The 21,337-nt window shown below is 42.5% G+C and overlaps 1 protein-coding gene across 3 annotated transcripts in view; it reads left to right on the top strand.

The window, feature by feature from the left end:
• Positions 1 to 9,846: 9,846 nt before the first annotated feature.
• The window catches only part of SLC7A6 (solute carrier family 7 member 6), a 48,780-nt gene continuing 37,289 nt past the window's right edge, over positions 9,847 to 21,337 (top strand). Inside the window, exon 1 of one of the 3 annotated variants that reach the window (XM_087971659.1) lies at positions 9,847 to 10,057. The gene's annotated coding sequence lies outside the window, so the exon portion shown is untranslated. Of the gene's footprint in view, positions 10,078 to 13,411; positions 13,433 to 21,337 lie in introns of those variants that run through there. The other 2 variants (XM_087971663.1, XM_087971660.1) reach the window with 2 other exon arrangements.

Here is a 21,337-nt window from a genome sequence, read left to right as displayed (position 1 = left end):
CTGTGGTTTTGCATTTATTTCTCTTTCATTAGTAGGATTCATGTATTTAACTTTTCTTTTTCTTTTTGCAACCGTCATCCCTTAATTCGGGTCAGAGTTGGGGTGACTAAATGGAGCTGAGCATTTACTGGCCTGATGCCCTTCCTGATTCCTAGGCTGAGTTTGCAGTAAATATTTTCTTTCTGCTCCCTGAGAGAGAAACAACTGCCGCCGCCTAGGGTCAAATTCTCAATTTCCCGAATAGGAGGCAAGCAACTTCACCATGAGCATGCTGCTCATTATTCACGTATTTAACAATGAAAATATCAAACTCCAGCAGTCTCTGTCTCTGTGTGTGTGTGTGTGTGTGTGTCCCTCCCTCTCCACCTCCCTCTCCCTTTCTCCCTCCCTCTCGCCTCTCTCCCTCCCACCCACCTCTCTCCCGCCTCTCTCTCTCCCTCCCTCTCTTTGTCTCTCTTCCTCTCTCCCTTCCACTCCCTCTCCCTCTCTCCCTCCCTCCCTGGCAGGGGAAAATCATGTTTACATAAACAGAGCATCCAAGTTGGTTAAATAGTGTTTCTAAAATAGCTGTGCCACATCTGGTGCCCTCCAGATGTGGAATTTCCAATTCCCACCTTTCTGCCTGTAGAGAGAACTGAACTCTGCAAAGATACTCATCGGAGATCAGGCTGGGGAGGCCAGCAAAGATATTACTGAATTAATATTCTATGGGAGCACGCAGGTGTGTAATTCTTATTTTCATGCAAGGGCAGGTAACCGTTGGCAGGATTGTGTCCAATTTTTTTAAACCACCTTGTTCCTGTCAAGATGGAATGTCTTAGATTACTGCAAGCGATGATTTCAACATGCAAAAGGATGGGCTGTCAGTTGCAACACCAAACCCATCCTCTTGCAGATTTTGACACCCACCCACGCCCCAGCTGGTCTGCAGTTTGTGGAGCAGGTGCACCAAGGAGGGAAGGAGTAATGGATAAGGAAAGATGTTGAGCTCCAATATTCTCTAGTTAGATTTAGGAATGGCACTATCGTTTGTTCAAAAGGACTTCCCAAGGAGAATCACCCTTGACATATCTGGCCAACCCGTATCTTTTCAACATGGCTCATGATTACCCACATCTTTCAAATGCAGAGAACTCCCAACTTCTTTCCAGCTGACCAGTCACCAATAAGGAAACATAAAAAAAATGAGGAACTCAGCCTAGCTTGTCTTCATTCTCAACTCACATTGACTGGGTTTTTGCAAACTGGAATGAGACCCAACTCCCCAATGCACAACAAACCCTTTGAAGTTAAACCAATGATTCCTTTAATTAGAAGTGCCGGCAGCCCAGCAAAAAAGTTTCTCACCACAGGCTAACAAGTTCATCCATTTGGAAGAGGAATAATGGCCTGCCACATCTATTCATCTCTGCCCCCTGCCTTTTATCCCCAGAGCTCGGGTGGAGCTTTGCTAGCAGTGGTGGCTCTTCCATCCCAAGGACCGGCCCATAGATTTCCACTGCTCTCTCCTCTCCTCTGCCTTCTGTGCATCCACATGCCAGGCACTGGGCCCAGATGTTCCTCCTCTTCCTCATCAGCCACCTCCAGACCTGGGGGCTGTTGACTCTCCATCTGAGGGCTGATGGATGGCCCGGGTTCCACCTCTCTCTCTCTTCCTCCCTCCCTCCTTCCCTCCCTCCCTCTCTGTCTGATAGTTCCAGTCCCTCTTCCCCCTTGGAGCTCCCAGGTTGCCCTGATGCTGATCCTGACTCCCGTGCTACATCCTCCTCCTCTGATTTGGCTGCTGGAGGGGCCGGCAGCTGACATGCCACAACAGAGATAACTTGCCACAGCCAATTTGCTGGAAGATAACTCGCTGTAGCCAACTTGCTGCGGAACAACCAACCATTCACTTGAATTATTTAAAATAATGTTTAAAATATTTTAATTTTTATCATTCACCTTGTCAGCCTTCAAGATCTTCTATTACTGCTTTGCATCTTTCCTATTGCCTTGCATCTTTTGGCTGCCATAAGTAACGGGGGGGAGGAGGGGGGATCTTGTCTGGGAAGAGAGCTGGAGGTGTTACATTCTTGTGTTGTGTAAATGAGGAGTGGGGGGGGGAGTATAAATTCCTGCTTTTAAGTTTCTATTCCCCGCTTAGCTTTCTTTTCTCTGCGCAGCTGCAAATCTTTATCAAAATATGTCAAGGTCAACGGACAGAGGCCTCATCACCACTTGAAGATGCCCACATGATCATATTCACAACTTTTAATTGGAAGAATCATTTGAACTATGAGGGGTGGGAACATTTCCAACACTTTGTATATGTGATCTGCGCGCCTAATTTCTCAGATTCAGAATTCTACTGATGTTACCACTTCAAATTCAGTAAAAGTTATCTTTGCTCTAATCTAAAGAGTCTAAGTTTTCTTTCTTGAATTTTGAATGGAGCACCACCCGACACACCTTTCACTTTGAACTTTTGCATCCTTTCCAGGTACCACCTATTCTGCACCTGTGCATTTGCTTTTTCTTGCCTATGTGAAATGACCTTATTTTTTCTCATCATCGAATTGCATTTTTCCCCAGCTTCGTTAGTCGTGAGTTTTGAAATTTGGAATTTGCCATGGTGGATGACTGTGGCTTGAGTGCCCAGTCTGTTTTACCTAAGGCAAGTGTGATAGTGTGTATTTTCTTTGCAATGTGTTAATGAAGTCTGTGTTTTGGGAGTTCCAGCTTCAGACATGGTAGCAGTGATTCCCAAAACATCTTTGAGTTTGCAGATTGAGAGGTGCATCTTTTTGGTTGTGATCATTGTTGGATTTTTGGCGGACAAGACTTTTCCAAGAAGGAAAAGTCCATTCTTTTCAGAAGAATTGGATCTTTACAAAACCCAAAATATAGAATCTTCCCATATCTAAAATCGACAAGACTGGTTATGGTTTTCTCAGGAACCTAACAAAGCTACTCTTTTGTAATTTATATCCTGTGGGATGGCATAAGAAAAAATGTTTTTAAAAGGTCGGGGAGTACACTTTTAAAACCACTGTTTGACATGGTTAAGGAGACTTAAATAACATTATCTCCACTTCAATCCAAAGCAAACATATTTTTGCATTTCTCAGTTTCCTTTCCCCTCCTCTGAAGTTGGTACAACATAATATAAAGTTCATATCAGGATATAGTTGTTTTTTTTATTTAAGAAATGTATTTCTTCCAACTCTTAAATTGGAAATTTCTTAATATGCTTATTTAGGTGAAGAGGGCTTTTTTCCCCCCCAAAGAATTGCCCTCCCAGTTTGCATTTATATCTTGAGTCAGATGAGAATGGTTGTTAGAAGACTTCATTTGAAGTTCTTTTGACCTCTTCCTTGAAATACAACTATAGGTGCTCCAATACTGGAGTTTTTAAGAAGAGACTGGACAACCATTTGTCTGAAATGGTACAGAGTCTTCTGCTTGAGCAAGAAACAATGGTTGGAAATGAATCAATGAGCGAAGCAACTGGAATTAAGGAGAAACTTCCTAACAGTGAGGACAATTAACCAGTGGAACAGCTTGCCATTGCAATTGAAATGCAATTATAAGTGGTCCAACACTGGAGGTTTTCAAGAAGAGACTGACGGTCCTATCTAAATAGTATAGGTTCTCCTGCTTGAGCAGGGGGCTGGACTAGAAGACCTCCAAGGTCCCTTCCAGATTCTATTCTATTCCTACTCCCATTCCCTTCCAATTCTTTATTCCTATTCCTATTCCTATTCCTATTCTACTCTACTCTACTCTACTCTACTCCTACTCTACTCTATTCCTATTCTATTCTATTCCTACTCTACTCTACTCTACTCTACTCTACTCTACTCTACTCTACTCTATTCCTATTCCTATTCCTATTCCTATTCCTATTCCTATTCCTATTCCTATTCCTATTCCTATTCCTATTCCTATTCCTATTCCTATTCTATTCTATTCTATTCTGGGTTGTACTAGAAGACTCCAAGTTCCCTTCCAACTCTATTATTCTCTTATTCTGGTGTGCGTGCGTGCGTGCGTGTGTGTGTGTGTGTGTGTGTGTGAGTGAGTGAAATATTCAATCCCTTCTACATTTTTTTAAAATTTCTCTGTCATGGGCCATGATCAGAACTTTCTTAGTTTTGGGTGATATATAAAAGCAGTCTGTGAACCAACAGCTAGTTATTATTAGACACTGGTTTCCCTTAAATAATTCAACATACCCTGTGCAAATTCAGTCCATCCAAATCACAAGATAATTAAGGCCATTTAATTAAACATTCAGGGCAGATTTAGGACACTCATATCTCGAAAGTTTGCTTCCTTTATTAGACTAACATTCTTCTACAGGAAGGTCATTTCCTATTCATTTTTTTTTCTTGAAGACTCCTGTAAAATAGCTGATGGTACCTATCTAGCTGGAAATGATTATAACATAGGTCTAAATCATTGGGATTGTATCACTCCAGAGACTTAAAGTGGAAAAGATTTTGGAGAATATTCAATCTTGTCAACTGTAGCTATTATTGAAGGAAAGGTATTATTGAATATTCAGTAGGATCAGGTAGGTTATTAGAGACTCTGGAAAGTCAACCTTTAAAAAAAAAATTTAGGAAGATATTTTCTGAGATTCAAATTTTGTTGGATGGATAAGGGTTTTTTTTAATTCATTTCTGCTGTCTCCAAGCACATATAAATATTTGCACATGCATTCTGCTTGGATTCACTTTTTGATAAGCCATAATGTTGGTACATTCTGTATTGAAGAAACCAATCAGCTGTATTTAGACACCGGAGTTAGTAAATTGCAATGATTCGGGATACTGAATACATTAAGCCACTGTTTCTTAAAATATGGTCCAAGAACCACTGGAGGGGTCCCCAGAGACCTCGGGGATCTTCAAAATCAAAATTATTTCCAGCCTATTTCCAGCCTTAACACAAGATTAAAATCCCATCAAACAATCCTGAGATGACACAGCAAATGTGCCATTTTTTAATTTTTAATATGGTAAATATTGATATACAATCAAAAACGGTTTTGGGATCCCCAATATTTTTTAAAAATAGGAAGCGGTCCTGAGTGATTTTTTTAAAAACAAAAATGCATTAAAGCAATACTGCATTACATCAATACTAAACCAACAGTAAACCATGTAGCACAGGGGTATCAAACTCAAGGCCCATGGGCCACATCCGGCCTGCGGGGTTCTTAGATCTGGGCCATGGGGCTGGCGTGGAAGCAGCAAAGGACGGTCCATGGTGCCTCTGCCAGTGGAAAAGGAGCTGGGGGGGCATGTACACCTCCCCGGGCTCCATTTTCGCAGGCAGAAGGCTGCAGGAGGCCATCACGGCCAAAAATTGGGTTTGGGGGGATGTTTTCACTGGCAGAGGGCTATCAAAACAAACCCAAAACAAAACAAAAGGAGAAATGTTGCCCCTTTTGCATTTGAGCATGCAAGGAGGGACAGGAAAGGAGAAAGGGAAAGAGGAAAGGCGAAGAAAAAGAAGGAAAGATGGGAAGAGATCAAGGAAGGAAAAATAAGGGAAGAAAGGAAGGAAGAAAAAAGCAGGAGGGAAGGAAAAAGAAGGAAGGTAGGTAGGTTATAATGAGAGTGAGGGAGTGTTTCAGGGAAGTCCTGCCTTAGCACTTGGCCACCACAGGTACCCCAGCATGAGTGAGTTTGAGCTGGACACACCCAACATATCCACCCATCTAAGGTCAAACACAACCAGGGGTGGGATTCTACCGGTTCAGACCGGTTCTATAGAACCGGCTGTTAGGATTCTGCACAGTTCAGAGACCCGGCAAATCGTGCCCCTGGCTGGCCCCACCCCTCTCCGCCCACCCCTCACCTCCCCGCCCAGTCAGTTCTTATAGCGCATGCGCAACATCGCATGCATGACATCGGTGAGTGCATTGTCCCCCGCCCAGTCACTCCTTAAGGTATTTCTCTCTTTTTCCCTTCCGACAATCAGCTGTTCCTATGATCAGCTGTGCCTGGCTCCCTCTCGCTGTCTTACTGCTTTGCCCAGAAGGCTTCCCTGAAGACCAGGAGGCAAAAAGGGGCACGTGGGGTGGTGGTGGCAGGGGGCTGCTGCATGCCCCCCCCCCGTGCTCCATTTTTTGCCTTCCTGGGCCCCAGCAAAGCTTCCTGGGAGAAAAAACAGGAGGCAAAAAAAATAGGGAGGGGTGGTGCTGCAAAAATAAGTAGCCACCCCCACCCAGTCACATGGCCACACCCACCTAGCCACGCCCACCTAGCCATGCCTACAGAACCGATTGTTAAAAAAATTGAATCCCACCCCTGAACACAACTCTAATGCAGCCCTCAATGAAATCGAGTTTGACACCCCTAAGATAGCAGGAGAGTACATTAGACTAGGTGAAGACAACACAACTAAATAGTTATTTGTTAAAATAACCTTGGAATGACAAGACAGGTAGTCCACAACTTACAACCATTCGTTTAGTGAAAATTCACAGTTAGAAACAGTGCTGAAAAAAAGCAACTTACAATGAATCCTCAGACTTACGACTGTTGCAGCATCTCCATGGTGCCTTAGTCAAGATTTGGGGGCTTGGCAACTGGCCTTATCTATGACGGTTGCAGCATCCGACAGTCATGTGATGGCCGTTTATGACCTTCCCAGGATGCAATTTAACAATTGCATAATTAACTTGATGGCCGTGGCAAAAAATGTTTGTCAAATCGGCCATGGTTCGCTTGAATGACTGCCTTACTTAGTGACAGGAATTCTGGGCCCAAGGGTGATCCTAAGTCACGGATTACCTGTACAGGAGGTGAATGTGGAGTCAGTATGAATCATCTTTTTTTTAAAGCATTGTTTCCCTGTCTGTAAATATTTTTAGGGACTAAAGCTTGTTAGGTCTAGATTGTTCTTGTGCTTTTCTTTCTTTGCTTTACTCTCTTCCGTGTGACAAATATTTGCCAGGTGAATTCCTTTCTCCAACTTGAAGCCATTCTGGAGGTTATTTTCTCTGCCTGTGACTGTTTTTGCTCCTTTCCTTTGACCCTGACCACTTGTATCTTTGGCCTTCTTAAATATCCAAAGCTAGACATAATGTTCTAGATGAGATCTGACCGGTGACATTTCTTATTCGTTTCAACATAGGCCTTGATCAGGCTGCATGCAAGTACAGTATTTTGTGTTCTCTTGTCTTTGATCCCTCAGTATATTAATTCGAAGTCACTACCTGCTTTGTTGGTGAGCCAATTTTAAGCACAGTTTGTAGATAAGTCACAAATGCTTGGTTTCATACCCTGTGCTAACATACCAACTATGGTTGGGTTTGTACCTGGTTAGATCATTTGATAGTTGTTTTGCTTTAAAATGTTAGGCCAATGGAGCCAATTTAATCTTTGATCTTGATCTGATTAACAGATTAACAGAGTTGGAAAGGACCTTGTAGGTCACCTAGTCCAACCCCGCCATGCCCAAGCTGGAGTCCCTACACCATTTCTGACAGATGGCAGTCCAGTCTCTTCTTGAAAGCCTTCAGTGATGAAGCTCCCACAACTTCTGAAGGCAACTTCTGTTCCATCGGTTGATTGTTCTCACTGTCAGAAAATTTCTCCTTATTTCCAGGTTGAATCTCTCCTAGTTTCCATCCATTGTTCCTTGTCTGACCTTCGGGGGCTTTGGAGAATAGCTTGACCCCTTCCTCCTCTCTGTGGCAGCACCTCAAATATTGGAGGACTGCTATCATGTCTCCCCTGGGCCTTCTCTTCACTAGACGAGCCAAGTCCAGTTCCTGCAACTGTTCTTCATATGTTTTAGCCTCCAGTCCCCCTCATCATCTTGGTTGCTCTTCTCTGCTCTGTTTCTAGAGTCTCAACATCTTTTTTATAGTGTGGTGACCAAAACTGGATGTAGTACTCTAGTGAGGTCTTACTAAGGCTTTATAGAGTGGTATTAGTACCTCTCTTGCTCTTGATTCTCTCCCTCTGTTAATGAAACCTAGGATTGCATTGGCTTTTTTGGCTGCCGCCGCATACCATTTGACTCATATTTAACTGGTTGTCCACCAGCATTTGGGGTTTAAGGGAGCAACCTGGTTTATTGGCCAAACCAGCCCAAGGGTGAATTTAGAATAGAATAGAATAAGAGTAGAATAGGTATAGAGTATAGTAGAAATAGAATAGAATAGAAATAGAATAGGAATAGAATAGGAGTAGAATAGTAATAGAGTAGAATAGAGTAGAAATCAGGAGTAGGATGCTACTGGTTCTGTGTCTGCTACTGTTTTGTCCACCCACCTGCCCGGGCTCTTACCTGACCTTTATTTCCTGCTTTTTCAACCTCAGCTGCTTTGCGTGGCACAGCTGCGGTTGAAAAAACATGGAAAAAAGAGGCTTTTCAAACGCTGCACACTTGTGCGCAGCCCTTTTTCAGCTGTCTGGATGGCAGAACTTCAGGATTTATAACGCACATGTGCATGCGAAGCACGTATGCATGCGCCAAATGTAGTCACCAAACCGGTAGTAACACCGGTTGAATCCCACCCCTGGTAGAAATAGAATAGAATAGAATAGAATAGAATATGGAATGGAGTAGAGTAGGGTAGGGTAGGGTAGGGTAGGGTAGGGTAGAGTAGAGTAGAGTAGAGTAGAGTAGAGTAGAGTAGAGTAGAATATGGAATGGAGTAGAGTAGGGTAGGGTAGGGTAGGGTAGGGTAGGGTAGGGTAGGGTAGGGTAGGGTAGGGTAGAGTAGAGTAGAGTAGAGTAGAGTAGAATAGAGTAGAATAGAATAGAATAGAATAGAATAGAATAGAATAGAATAGAATAGAATAGAATTCTTTATTGGCCAAGTGTGATTGGACACACAAGGAATTTGTCTTGGTGCAAATACTCTCAGTATACATAAAAGAAAAGATACATTCATCAAGAGTCAAGAATCATCAGGTACAACACTTAATAATAGTCATAGGGTACAATAGAATAGAAGGATACAGGAATAGAATTTAAATAGAATGGGATGGGATGGGATGGAACGGGAAAGAGAATAGAAAATAGAATAGAATAGAATAGAATAGAATAGAATAGAATAGAATAGAATAGAATATGGAATGGAGTAGAGTAGAGTAGAGTAGAGTAGAATAGAATAGAATAGAATAGAATAGAATAGAATAGAATAGAATAGAATATGGAATGGAGTAGAGTAGAGTAGAGTAGAGTAGAGTAGAGTAGTGTAGAATAGAATAGAATAGAATAGAATAGAATAGAATAGAATAGAATAGAATATGGAATGGAGTAGAGTAGGGTAGAATAGAGTAGAGTAGAGTAGAGTAGAGTAGAGTAGAGTAGAATAGAATAGAATAGAATAGAATAGAATAGAATAGAATAGAATAGAATAGAATAGAATAGAATTCTTTATTGGCCAAGTGTGATTGGACACACAAGGAATTTGTCTTGGTGCAAATACTCTCAGTGTACATAAAAGCAAAGATACATTTGTCAAGAGTCAAGAATCATCAGGTCCAACACTTAATGATAGTCATAGCGTACAATAAGCAATCAAATCATTCTAGGAAACAGTCCATATAAATCCTAAGAACACAAGCGACAAAGTTACGGTCATATCAGCCCGGAATCCAGGCTCCCCACACCCCTCCCCGCCCCCTGCCCGGGCGACCTAAAGCCCGTCCGACCCTCCAGCGCCAGGCGCGCGGCCGCAGCCGGCCAACCCCACTCCATGAATCCCCGGTCAAGCCAAACCGCGATCAGCGTCCGGCGGAGACAAAGCGCTTTCCCCGCCGCAAGGAGGGGCGGGGCGGGGACCACGCCCCCACGGGTGGGGGGAGGAGCCAGCGGGGGTCCGGCTGCAAGAGGGGGAAAAGAAGCGAGTGGGCAGGGCGCCGCCTCTACTTTGCCGCCCGGCGTCGGTGGCGGCAGGTCGGAGGCGGAGTAGCCGGCCGGCCGTCCTTGAGGGGCGGCTGGCTGGCTGGAAGGGAGGAAGGAAAGCGCAGAGGCCGCCGGAGCCGCAGCTGCAGCCGCCGCCGCCGCCGCAGCAGCAGCAGCAGCATCCCTCGGGGAGCCGGAGGTGAGGACATCCCCGGCCAGGTGCGGGGATGGGTTGGGAAGACTGGGTGGGGTTCGATGGCTTGAGTGGATTCCGGGCTAAGGCACCCTTGGCTGCTTTGGTCAATAAACCTGGCTTGCTCCTTTTTAAGCCCCGAATGATGGTTTCTTCTGCAGCCTGCCTGCCTGCCTGCCTGGCGCAACGCAGACCCTGCGGTTTGCAAAGAGACGAGAGCAAAGGGGTCTCTCTCTCTCGGCCCCCTTCTTGGCTCGCCTTCCTCGCTCCATCCGTGGCCCCGGAGAAGGAAGGGCAGCAGCGTCGGCCCAGCCTTGAGCCAGGGCGGAGGAGCGTGGGGGGTGGGGGCTCCCGGCCGGCTGATTTGGGGGTCCCCGAAGCCGGCGGTGGGCGGAACGGGTGGGTGGTGGTCTCGATGCAAGGAGGAGCCTCCGGTGGTCGCCGGCCTTGGAAGGGGCTTCCAGCTTTCTGCCTTTGGGGGTTGGGGGTGGGCTCCGGATTGTTGCACCCTCAAATCGCTGTGAGTTGGGAGATCGGAGTTGAGGGGAGGGGGGGTGGCAGGAGAGCAGTGCCTGGTTTTGGGGGCTCCTGCAGTTAAAAGTCCAGAGTATCGCCTTGCAAACGAGGAGCCGTTAAAGGCTGACCTTCTTCTTATTTCCACACACACACCCCTTCTCGGGAGGCAGATTTTTGCCTTCTCTTCCTGCTCCGATGTGGTGCGTTTGTACCTGCAGAAACCATTTACAGATTAAACAGAGTTGGAAGGCACCTTGGAGGTCATCTAGTCCAACCCCTTGCCCAAGCAGGAGACCCTACACCGTTTCTGACAAATGGCGAGAGGTCCTCTCTTCTTTCTTTCTTTTTTTAAAAAGTGTGACTGCATTTATTTTGATATTATTGTTTAAGGTACAAATTAAATGTTTTTTTTTTTTTTAAAAAAAGGTAGTCTCTTCTTGTTGACTGAATTCCTGGTTGTTTGTGGGGGTGGAGGAAAAGTTTGGGGATTTCCCTTCCAGGCTGCCCTTTGAAATCATCTCTGTTTTTGATGACTTTTAATTTTTGAAAGGTGGTTTTTAAGAGCTGGCTTAGGTCTGTGTGGTTTTTTTTTTTTTAAAGTTGTGTATTGCTTTGGTAACCTTGTGGTAGGAAGTTGGTAGAAAATGTTGCTGTTGTTAGTTGTGAAGTTGTGTCCAACCCATCGCAACCCCGTGGACTTCCTGTCCTCTACCATCTTCTGGAGTCCATGTAAGCTCACGCGGACTGCTTCAGTGACTCCATCCAGCCTCCTCCTTCTCTGCTGTCCCCTTCTTCTTCAATTGCCCTCAATAGTTCCCAGCATTAGGCTCTTCTCCAGTGAGTCCTTCCTTCTCATGTGGTGGCCAAAGTCTTTTGAGTTTCCTCTTCAGGATCTGGCCTTCTAAAGAGCAGTCAGGGTTGATCTCCTCTAGGACTGACCGGTTGGATCACCTTGCAGTCCAAGGGACTCGCAGGAGTCTCCTCCAGCCCCAGAGTTCAAAGGCCTCCATTCTGTGGCGCTCAGCCTTCCTTATGGTCCAACTTTCACAGCCATACATTGCAACTGGGAAAACCATAGCCTTCAGTCTACACACTTGTGTTGGCAAGGCATTGTTAGCAATAAATAGTTGCAATGAGAGAGGAGAAAGACATGGTTATAGAATGGTGAGCCTTGGATTTTGGGTGGCTTTGTTTGCAACTGAGGATTTGCATTATACCTTTGACTATTTCAGGTGGATACAGGAAAAGTCTTTTGTATGGGATGATGGTAGTGGAAATCAATTCTTTTAGGTTGTGTAGGGATCTTCAAACTTGACAGCTTTAAGACGTGTGGACTTCAACTCCCAGAATTCCTCAACTAGTCATATTAGCTCAGAAATTCTGGGAGTTGAAGTCCACATGTCTTAAACTTGCCAAGTTTGAAGACCCTTGGTCTAGTGGTTAAGGCACCAGGCTTAGAAACCAAGATGTTGTGAGTTCTAGTCTTCCAGAATTTGATGTGCTGTTCACACAGAGAGGAAGGGATTGACCTATTTTCCAAAGCACCTGAAGGCAGGAGAAGAAGCAATGGATCATTAAGGAGAGAGACAACCTAGAACTAAGGAGAAATTTCCTGATAGTGAGACAATTAATCAGTGGAACGACTTCCCTTCAGAAGTTGTGGGTGCTCCATCCCTCACAAGAAGAGATTAGACAGCCATTTGTCTGGAATTGTATAGGATCTCCTGCTTGAGTAGGGACTAGAACAGAGGTCTCCAACCTTGGCAACTTTAAGACTTGTGGACTTCAACTCCCAGAATTCTCCAGCCAGCAGAGCTGGCTGGAGAATTCTGGGAGTTGAAGTCCACAAGTCTTAAAGTTGCCAAGGTTGGAGACCTCTGGACTAGAAGACTTCCAAGGTCCCGTCCAACCCTATTTCTGGCCCTGCTTTATCCACAAAGCCAAGTGGGTGGTCTTGGGTTAGTCACCGTCTCAGCCCTAGGAAGATGGTAATGGCACTTCTGAACTCTTGCCAAGAAGAACAGGCAATTGCCAGGAATTGACAATGACTCAACGCCACTAAAAAGTGGCCTTTTATTAAATCAGCATTTAAATCTCCCTTGTTTGGATGTGTCATGCTGTAGTGAATGACCGGTGAAATTTTCTCATGATAAAGCAGACTATTGATTTAAAACCAGAAATGTTTTTGTTGGGGATTTTACCTGAAACTTACAGTAAAAGGAAGGCATATTTAAATATCCATATATTAACTGCAGCTAGAATTGTATTTGCACAAAATTGGAAAAGTGAGGAGAATTTGTACTGATGAGAATGTGATTAGGAAAATATTAGAATGTGCAGAAATGAATAGATTAACGCTGGCAATTAAGGAGAAAGAACAAACTGAATAGTATATGACATGGGAATTATTTTATCGATGGTTAGAGGAGAAAAGTGGAAGTTAGAAAGAGATTAGTGAAATATAGAAAATATGTTAAGCTAGAGATGTAAACAATATGACTGTTATTGATATGGTTATTAGGCTTAGTATGTTTAACACTATCACTATATTCTTATTAGAAGATACGTTAAGAGGGAGAAATGAATAGGTTTATTATATAAATATCACAATTGTAAGATTAGAAAAACAATATTAACGTGTTGTATACTGTTGTAATTTTGATTGTTATTGCACAGAAATATTTGTAACCAGACCACTCACTATTTAATGGAAGATGGAATGTTTGCATTTAAAAAAAATATTTTTTTTAAAAAAAGTTAATGTTCTCAGCTATTTCAAGATGTGGGTACCCTTCATTTGCAAAACATCTAGACCAGTTTTTTTATTTTTGTTTTGTTTTCTAGAGATCTTGGCAGCTTTAAGAGGTGAGGACTTCAACTCCCAGAATTCTCCTGCCAACATGAGTGGAATGGGAGTTCTGAGCATTGACATCTACAAACATTTGAATCAAGGTTAAGAATCACTGGCCTTAAGTCATGGTTTGCATAACCAGAGTAGTTAAAATAAAACCCAAACAGGTTGGGTTCACATAACCTATTAAAACAAACCTTGCTCCCAGTTTATTGATTTATGGGGAAGAAATTGCATGGCTCCCCACTCTCTCTCTCTCTCTCTTTTTGTACATGTATATATTTATTCATAAACATTTTGAATACAATGTATTGTCAGGCATATCATTTACAGAAAAGCAAAGAAAGGACAAAAAGGAATGTTAACATATATACTAATAATAGAAATAGTGTAACAGAATAATTTTAACTAGCTTTTGGTGGCTATAGCAGAAGGGACGGATCCTTCTCTTCATATTAGCTTATTTGTAGTTCTGTTATTTGGCATATTTATAATTATAAGCCATCTTTATATTTAGTTCATACATAGCAATAATCTTTCTTCATCTAATTTCTACCTCTTATCTCTAACCATTCCTAAAATCTGTTCCATGCTAAGTAATATTCTGTGTCTTCTTTGTCCTTTATTTTTAATGTCAATCTATCCATCTCTGTACAGTCTAATATTTTCCGAATTACATCCTCATCTGATGGAGTGTTCTCGTTTTTCCAGTATTGTGCAAATAGAATCCTTGCTGCGTCAATACATGCAAAACTAGATATATCATAGCCACTCATTAATGGCTCTGGACGGCTTTCAATTAATAAATACCTTATTAAGCACTGTTAAGTATTCCCTTATTAGTTATTAATGGTTCAGCACACAGCCAGATGTTCAGATAGGAGTTAACCTTTTTATTCACCTCTCAAGTTCTTCCCAAGGAGCTGGGATAAGCAGAGGTTGATGATTTATGGCCGTGGTGGGATTCAATTTTTTTTATTACTGGTTCTGTGGGCGTGGCTTGGTAGGCGTGGCTTGGTGAGCATGGCAGGGGAAGGCAAAATTTTCATTCCCACCCCACTCCAGGAGGAAAGTTATTGCAAAATCCTATTCCCTCCCCACTCCTGGGGGAAGGATACTGCAAAATCCCATTTCCTCCCCACTCCACTAACCTGCTTTCCAGTTCCGTTCTCCTGTGCAGGGCAACCAAAGAAGACCCAGCCGATCAGCTGGAACTCGGGAAGCAGAGAATAGAAGTGGGGGTTGAGACCAGTCAGAGGTGGTATTGGCCAGTTCTCCAAACTACTCAAAATTTCTGCTACCGGTTTTCCAGAACAGGTCAGAACCGGCTGAATACCACCTCTGGTTTAAGGTGTTGGAGGTACCATCAGAAGATGTAAGCCGGGGGTGTCAAACTCACATCATCATGGCGGCAATCACTTTTCCCCCATCTGCTAAACTGGGTGTGGGCATGGCCAGCGTGTGATGCATTCAGCCAGTGTGCTGGGAGTTTGACATCCCTGATCTGAATAAAGCTATCTTTTGCAATAATATCAAGATAATTCTGGGAGTTGAAGTCCACACTTCCACTTGATCAGTGTTTAAGATTTAAAATGACGCCACATTTGAGAAACATCTTGTTGTGGCAGCAGAATTGGACAGCGGGGAAGATTGGGGACCAGTCCGGAAGTCTGGGGAGGACTCGGACGAGGGTCCTGCGTCCGATACAGAGGTGGGGCCAGGACCATCTGGGAGTTATGTGCTGAGTCCGGAGCCTCCAGAGTCTGGCAGCAGCAAGGCAGAGGAACAAGGGGATGTGCGCAGAGCTGTCAGAAGGCAAGAACAGTTGAGACAAAAGGGATGACTCGGGTGTAAGGCTTGGAGGTGATTGCCCTTCCCATAAGGCATAAAAGACAGGCAAAGGTGAAGAAACCTTAGCAGGAAGCAAAGTCATTCACTCTGTTCGGATTAAATCTTGAAGCTTTGTGTGGACTTTGTACTTCAGTTGGTTTTTTTCAATTATTTTGGCACTTTAATTGTTGGCAGCAATTCAAAGGAGATAAAGGTGAGTGCTTATCTCGAAAGAGTTGTTTGGACTAAGCATGTGCTTAATTATGGTCTCAGGAAGACTTGGTCAGAACACATCCCTCTTTTCAGAGTAAGCATGGTAGTACTGGGCGCCCACAGGTGCCCTGTCAATTCCACTGCATGAGTTTGTCAGGGGAATTCTGGGAGTTGAAGTCCAGACCCCTTTAAGCTGCCAAGGTTAAGGTTACTGTAGAATAGATTGGCTGTAGCTAATGCTTACCTAAATCCTTTGTAACCAAGTTCTAGAACAGGTTAACCAAGTTTACTGAGGAAATACATGATTTGGATCTAATGGGATGTGTATTGAGTTCTTGGAAGAGGAAGGTGTGTGTGATGTCACAATTGCTCTTAATACAGGTAATCCTTGAGTTACGACCACAATGGAGCCCAACATTTCTGTTGCTAAGCGAGAAGTTTGTTAAGTCAGCTTTCCCTCATTTTACGACTTTTCTTGCCAGAGTTGTTGAGCGAATCACTGCAGTCATTAAGTTAGTCACACGGTTGTTAAGTGGCCAAGCATCAGAATTTTGATCACATGATTGTGGGGATGCTGCAACAGTCATAAGTGTGAAAAACGGTCATAAGTCACTTTTTTAATTCAGTCACTAAATGAACTGTTGTAAGTCGAGGACTCTCTATATGTTCAGCATCGGAGGGCCTCTTTCTGTTAAAGCTTTCCTAGGATCATTCTTTTCAGATTTTTGTTCCTGTTATCTCTTAGCTCTCTCCTGGCCTGTTTTCCTTTAAAGATTTTTAAAAAGGAATATGAGAATTCTTGTAATTCTGGCCCTTTGAAAAAAGGTGTGTGTGTGTGTGTGTGTGTATGTGTATTCATATTCGTAGATTTTCACGGGTACAGGTATGTAGGTCTAGGTATGTTCAGGTCTTTTCCCGTGTAAGATTAAGAGGATCTTGGCGACGTTTTGGCGAGGTCCCACTCGCCATCCTCAGGCTGGTGCTTTCGGCTTCGTGCCAGTGCAAGTAGTGTGTGATAGGAGCTGCCGTCTCTATAAATACTGGTGGTGGGGGCTGGTGTGCTGGGCTGGTTGGCTGCGCTGTTGCCTCTTGATTGGTTGATGGAGTTGACGTTGGTATAATGGGCTGTGTGATGGCCTTGTGAGTTTTGTTGTGGAGATATCCTGGATCTTGTGCTGTAATCTCCTGGGTCGTTTGTTTTGTAGTGATCTTTTTTCCATTATATATTCTTAAGTTTTTGCGGGTATCTATATGTATGGTATTCAGCTTTGTTCGGGTATTTTCCCATGTCATTATAGTTGTGCTTTTAAAGTTGTAGCGACGTTTCGGCAGAATCTCATCTGCCATCATCAGTCTTGTGTATTGTGTTGGTCTGTGAGTCAGGCTTTCACAGCCGTTTCTGTTTTAAATTTGGTGCTAGCCTCATGCTGTGTTAGAATGTTTTTTTTCTTCATCCTGATTGGTTGGGAGTCTTGATCTGTGTTTATTGGTCGTGGAGTTTGCTGTCAGAAGATATTACAAACACCAATCAGGCAGAACACAGCAAACTCCAAGACCAATAAACACAGACCAAGACTCCCAACCAATCAGGATGAAGAAAAAACCATTCTGGCACAGCAGAAGGCTAGCCCCAAATTTAAAACTGAAACAACTGTAAAAGTCTGACTCACAGACGAACACAATACAGAAGCCTGATGATGGCAGATGAGATTCTGCCGAAACGTTGCTACAACTTTAAAAGCACAACTATAATGATGTGGGAAAATACCCGAACAAAGCTGAATACCATGTGTGTGTGTGTGTGTATAATTATTACTAAAGATATATAAATGTTTTTGGAATACACAAGAAAATTAATATGTAATATGAGGAAAGAAATATGTGGAATCTGATAGAAAACATATATGTATACAATATATGGTAACAGATAAAAATGAGAATATTGATATTAGATTATATAAATATAATATTAAGGGGAAATAAGATGGAAAACATATTGACATAATGTAGTGATGAATATGAACATAGAATATGTTAATTGACCAAAAGGACTATATTGTTATTAGTTTATATAATTTGTTTACTGGAAATAAGATGGGAAACAAAATTTGTGTAATATAAAGAAGGTAGCAAATTAGATTAATATTGAAAAGGGGATAAATACTGGATAACAAATTAAGATGAATTTATGAATGATTAGTGGAATGATATAATTTGATAAAATTTGCAAATATGATGAACATAAGGAATATGAGTAATGAATATAGAGATTGATTAAGAATGTAGAGATTGTTATAAAGTAGTACATGAGAATATAAAATGGAAAATTAGTAATAGGTAATGATACGAAATTAGACAGAATGTAAAAACCTGGAATCACACTGTTCACCCAAAGATGTATTTAAAGAAATAAAAATAAAAAATGAATTGGAACAAAAAAGAAAGAAAAAAGTTACATTGACTGGTAGAGGGTGAGACTGTGTAATCAGCTCTAAAAGACAAACACTTCCTTAAAAAGCAAATACTTTCTTACCCTCCAGCATTTCCTTTTGCATGACTGGTTTAAAAAAAGAACAATGCGGTGTTAACTTATTTGTCTGGAACGGCTGTTTGTTATTGTTAACAAAGCTGTTTGTTTTTTTAAAAAACAAGCAGCCGAAAACCATTTTTTCTAAGCCAGGCCCAGAAAAAGATCCTCAATTTTGTTTCCAATTCCTTACTTGCAAAATTTCAGGGAAACTTGAAGAACTGAAGTTTACAGAATGCACTTAAAATTCAACACAGTCTATAGATAGTCCTTGACTTACAATCGGTTCGTATTTATGACGGTCGCAGTACCCTGGGGTTACACGATCCCCTTTTGTGTCCCTCTGACAAGCGAAGTCGAGGAGGAAACCGGATTTCACTTAACCCACCTTGCTGCTAACTTATCAAACTGTAGTGATTCACTTTACAATTGTGGCAAGAAAGGCCGTAAAATGGGGGCAAAACTCATTTAACAAACGACTCAAGTGAACAACAGAAATTTTGGGCTCCCTTGTGGTCGTATCTCGAGGACTACCTTGGTTATAATAAAGGAAAGATAAGCAGTGCACTCTGAACTGACTTCAGAAAGGCTTAAAACCAGATTCCACCCCCCACCCCGATTTTTTTCCTTAGGTTAAGAAACGATTTGCCCTTCGAAGCATTTCACTTGAATTGGCAGCCTGAAACGCAACAGGTTGTCCTTGCTTAACAACTCAGTCCTTTAATGACCATTCAAAGTTACAGTGAGCCTCCCAGAACTACTTATGGCCAGTTTTTGAAGTTCCCACGGACACACAACCTTCCAGTTGTGTGATCACATTTGGGGTGCTTGGAATGTCACAGCATTTGCAGCATGATTGCTAGTATAGCAATAGCACTTAGACTTCCGTACCGCTTCATACTGCTTTTACAGCCCTCAGGGTCGAATTCTTGGCAATGAGCAATGCTGCATTCTAACCACCGTGCCACCATGGCAATAGAATAGAATAGAATTTAGATTTTTATATCATTTTATAGGGCTTTTATACCCCTCTCTAAGTGGTTTACAGAGTCAGCCTCTTGCCCTCAATAATCTGGGTCCTCATTTTACCCACTTCAGAAGGATGGAAGGCTGAGTCAACCTTGAGCCTGGTGAGATTCGATCTGTCAAATTGCAGGCAACCGGCAGTCAGTAGAAGTAGCCTATAGTGCTGCGTTCTAACCACTGCGCCACTGAGGCTCTTATGAGACAACCCAGGAGCAAAACACAGCATACAGAGACTTAAGACATTTAACAGTGGTGGTTTATATACAACAGTTATATACAGAAATATATGTGTAGGCAAAATACCTTAAGAAGCAATCTTCTTTTCTACACTGAGAACTCTGCAATGAAGACAGGACACAAGGAGAGAGGACACGCCCTCTAGTGGCTGCCTCTTATATAAACACCTCTTAAAGGGATAGAACCCATCCCCAGTCTTAAAGGGAAATACCCATGATATGCTGAATCACTTTCATTTCATCAGCCACATCTGGCAGCTGTTACTGCTGCTGGTCAGCTCTTAAATCATTATACCTCAACATGGAAACCAGCTCATACTCATTGCTCTTTGTAACATCCCATGGTCGCATGTCCACAATTTTAAGCCTTTTTTTTTTCTACTTTCTGGCCTATACTTCCAGTGTCCAGCAAAAAAATTAAAAAAAAGCCCATTGGGTATAATTAATTTCTTTAACAACCACCGTGGTCAGTCAACAGCTACAGCAAAAAAAGTCGTAAAAGGGCGCAGTCGCACGGCGACCCATTTAATGACCACAGCTTACAACCATAACTCTGGGCACAATTATGGTTGTAAGTCAAGGACTTCTTATAAAATTGGTTAACCCCTCCCCCCTCTGCTTCCTAACACCAGGACCCCCTTTTAAAATGGAGAATACTCCTCGTTGTATGGTTGGAGTGGAGTTGTGCCATGGTGTATTCCAGGGGAGAGAAACCCACAAGATTTTATGAAGATTGATGAAATCGGAGTCCTAAATATCAATCAGAATAGAACTGGAAGGGTCCTTGGAGGTCTTCTAGACCAACCCCAGGCAGGAGAGCCCATACCATTTCAGACAAGTGGCTATCCAGTCTCTTCTTAAAAGCCTCTAGTGATGGAGCACCAACAACTTCTGAAGGCAAGCTGTTCCACTGGTTAATTGTTCTCAATGTTCGGAAGTTTCACCTTAATTCCAGGTTGCTTCTCTCCTTGATTAGTTTCCATCCATTGCTTCTTGTCTTTCCTACTTTGGAAAATAATTTGACCCCCTCTTCTTTATGGCAGCCCCTCCAATACTGGAATAATGCTATCATATCATATGAAACATTGCATCTGGTGCAAGAAACAAGCCATTTTCTCTTGTATTCCCCAATAATTTTCTTTTCTGTAAAATAATTTCCTCTTTCCTAGGCCTTTCTACTTAAGTAGAACTATTGTGAGGTTTTGCAAAGTTCTCCTATCAGGGAGAGAAGATCTGTGTGTATACAGTATTGCATGAGCCAGAGGTGACCTGTTTTATTCGATCTAGATCTTCACACACATGGTTCCTTGGGCACTCACAAATCCCGCCTGATCCATCCATTGTCTTGATACGGTGATACAAACCTTGTCAGCGTGGTTTTGCACATCAACAGTTATGATTCATGCTGTGGACTTAGCCAACTGTATTCAGAAATCATGATTAAGCAAATCCCAGCTTGGCATGTTATTTTGTTATAAAGTGAGAGTTGATTATTTCCTACTATTTTAAAAAAAGGGCCAGACAGCAGCTGGATCCCAACCAATAGCTGCCCAATTTCTTGTCTGCAAAAAAAATAAATAAATGATAGGAACAACTTCTGTTGTAAATTGTGCAGGCATTGTTGACACTTTGGGGCATGATTTCCCCCAGCCTGATGATCTCTAGATCTGTTGGATTAAAACAGTGTCATCCTTTGTAAGTTTTACAGTGGAAGTTTTACATCAAGGTCTCCAAACTTGGCAACTTTAAGTCTTGTGGAATTCAACTCTCAGAATTGGGACCATGGCTGGCTGAGGAATCCTGGGAGTTGAATTCCACACGTCTTGAAATTGACAAGTTTAGAGATCCCTGTTTGATATCAAGACATCTTCAGATCAGAGCAGGCAGTGATAGTGTTTGCTACATGATAGCCACTGTAAAATTTGCTTGCCCTAAAATAAATCACTGATTTTTGTATCCATCCCCAGCATTTGCTGAATATGAGTTGCTGTCTGTCTGTTGGCATCTTTGAACCTAACAGTATATCCTCTGTGTTTATTGACAAATCATGCTTTAAGGCTAAATTATACTTGACTGCATTTGCATAC

This window comes from Notechis scutatus, chromosome 9, assembly GCF_049901735.1.
Source record: "Notechis scutatus isolate UNSWTSFEM ecotype Mainland chromosome 9, rNotScu1.2, whole genome shotgun sequence".
Lineage (NCBI taxonomy): Eukaryota > Metazoa > Chordata > Lepidosauria > Squamata > Elapidae > Notechis > Notechis scutatus.
Note: the sequence above shows the minus strand (reverse complement) of the source record. Positions and strands in the feature narration are given on the sequence as shown.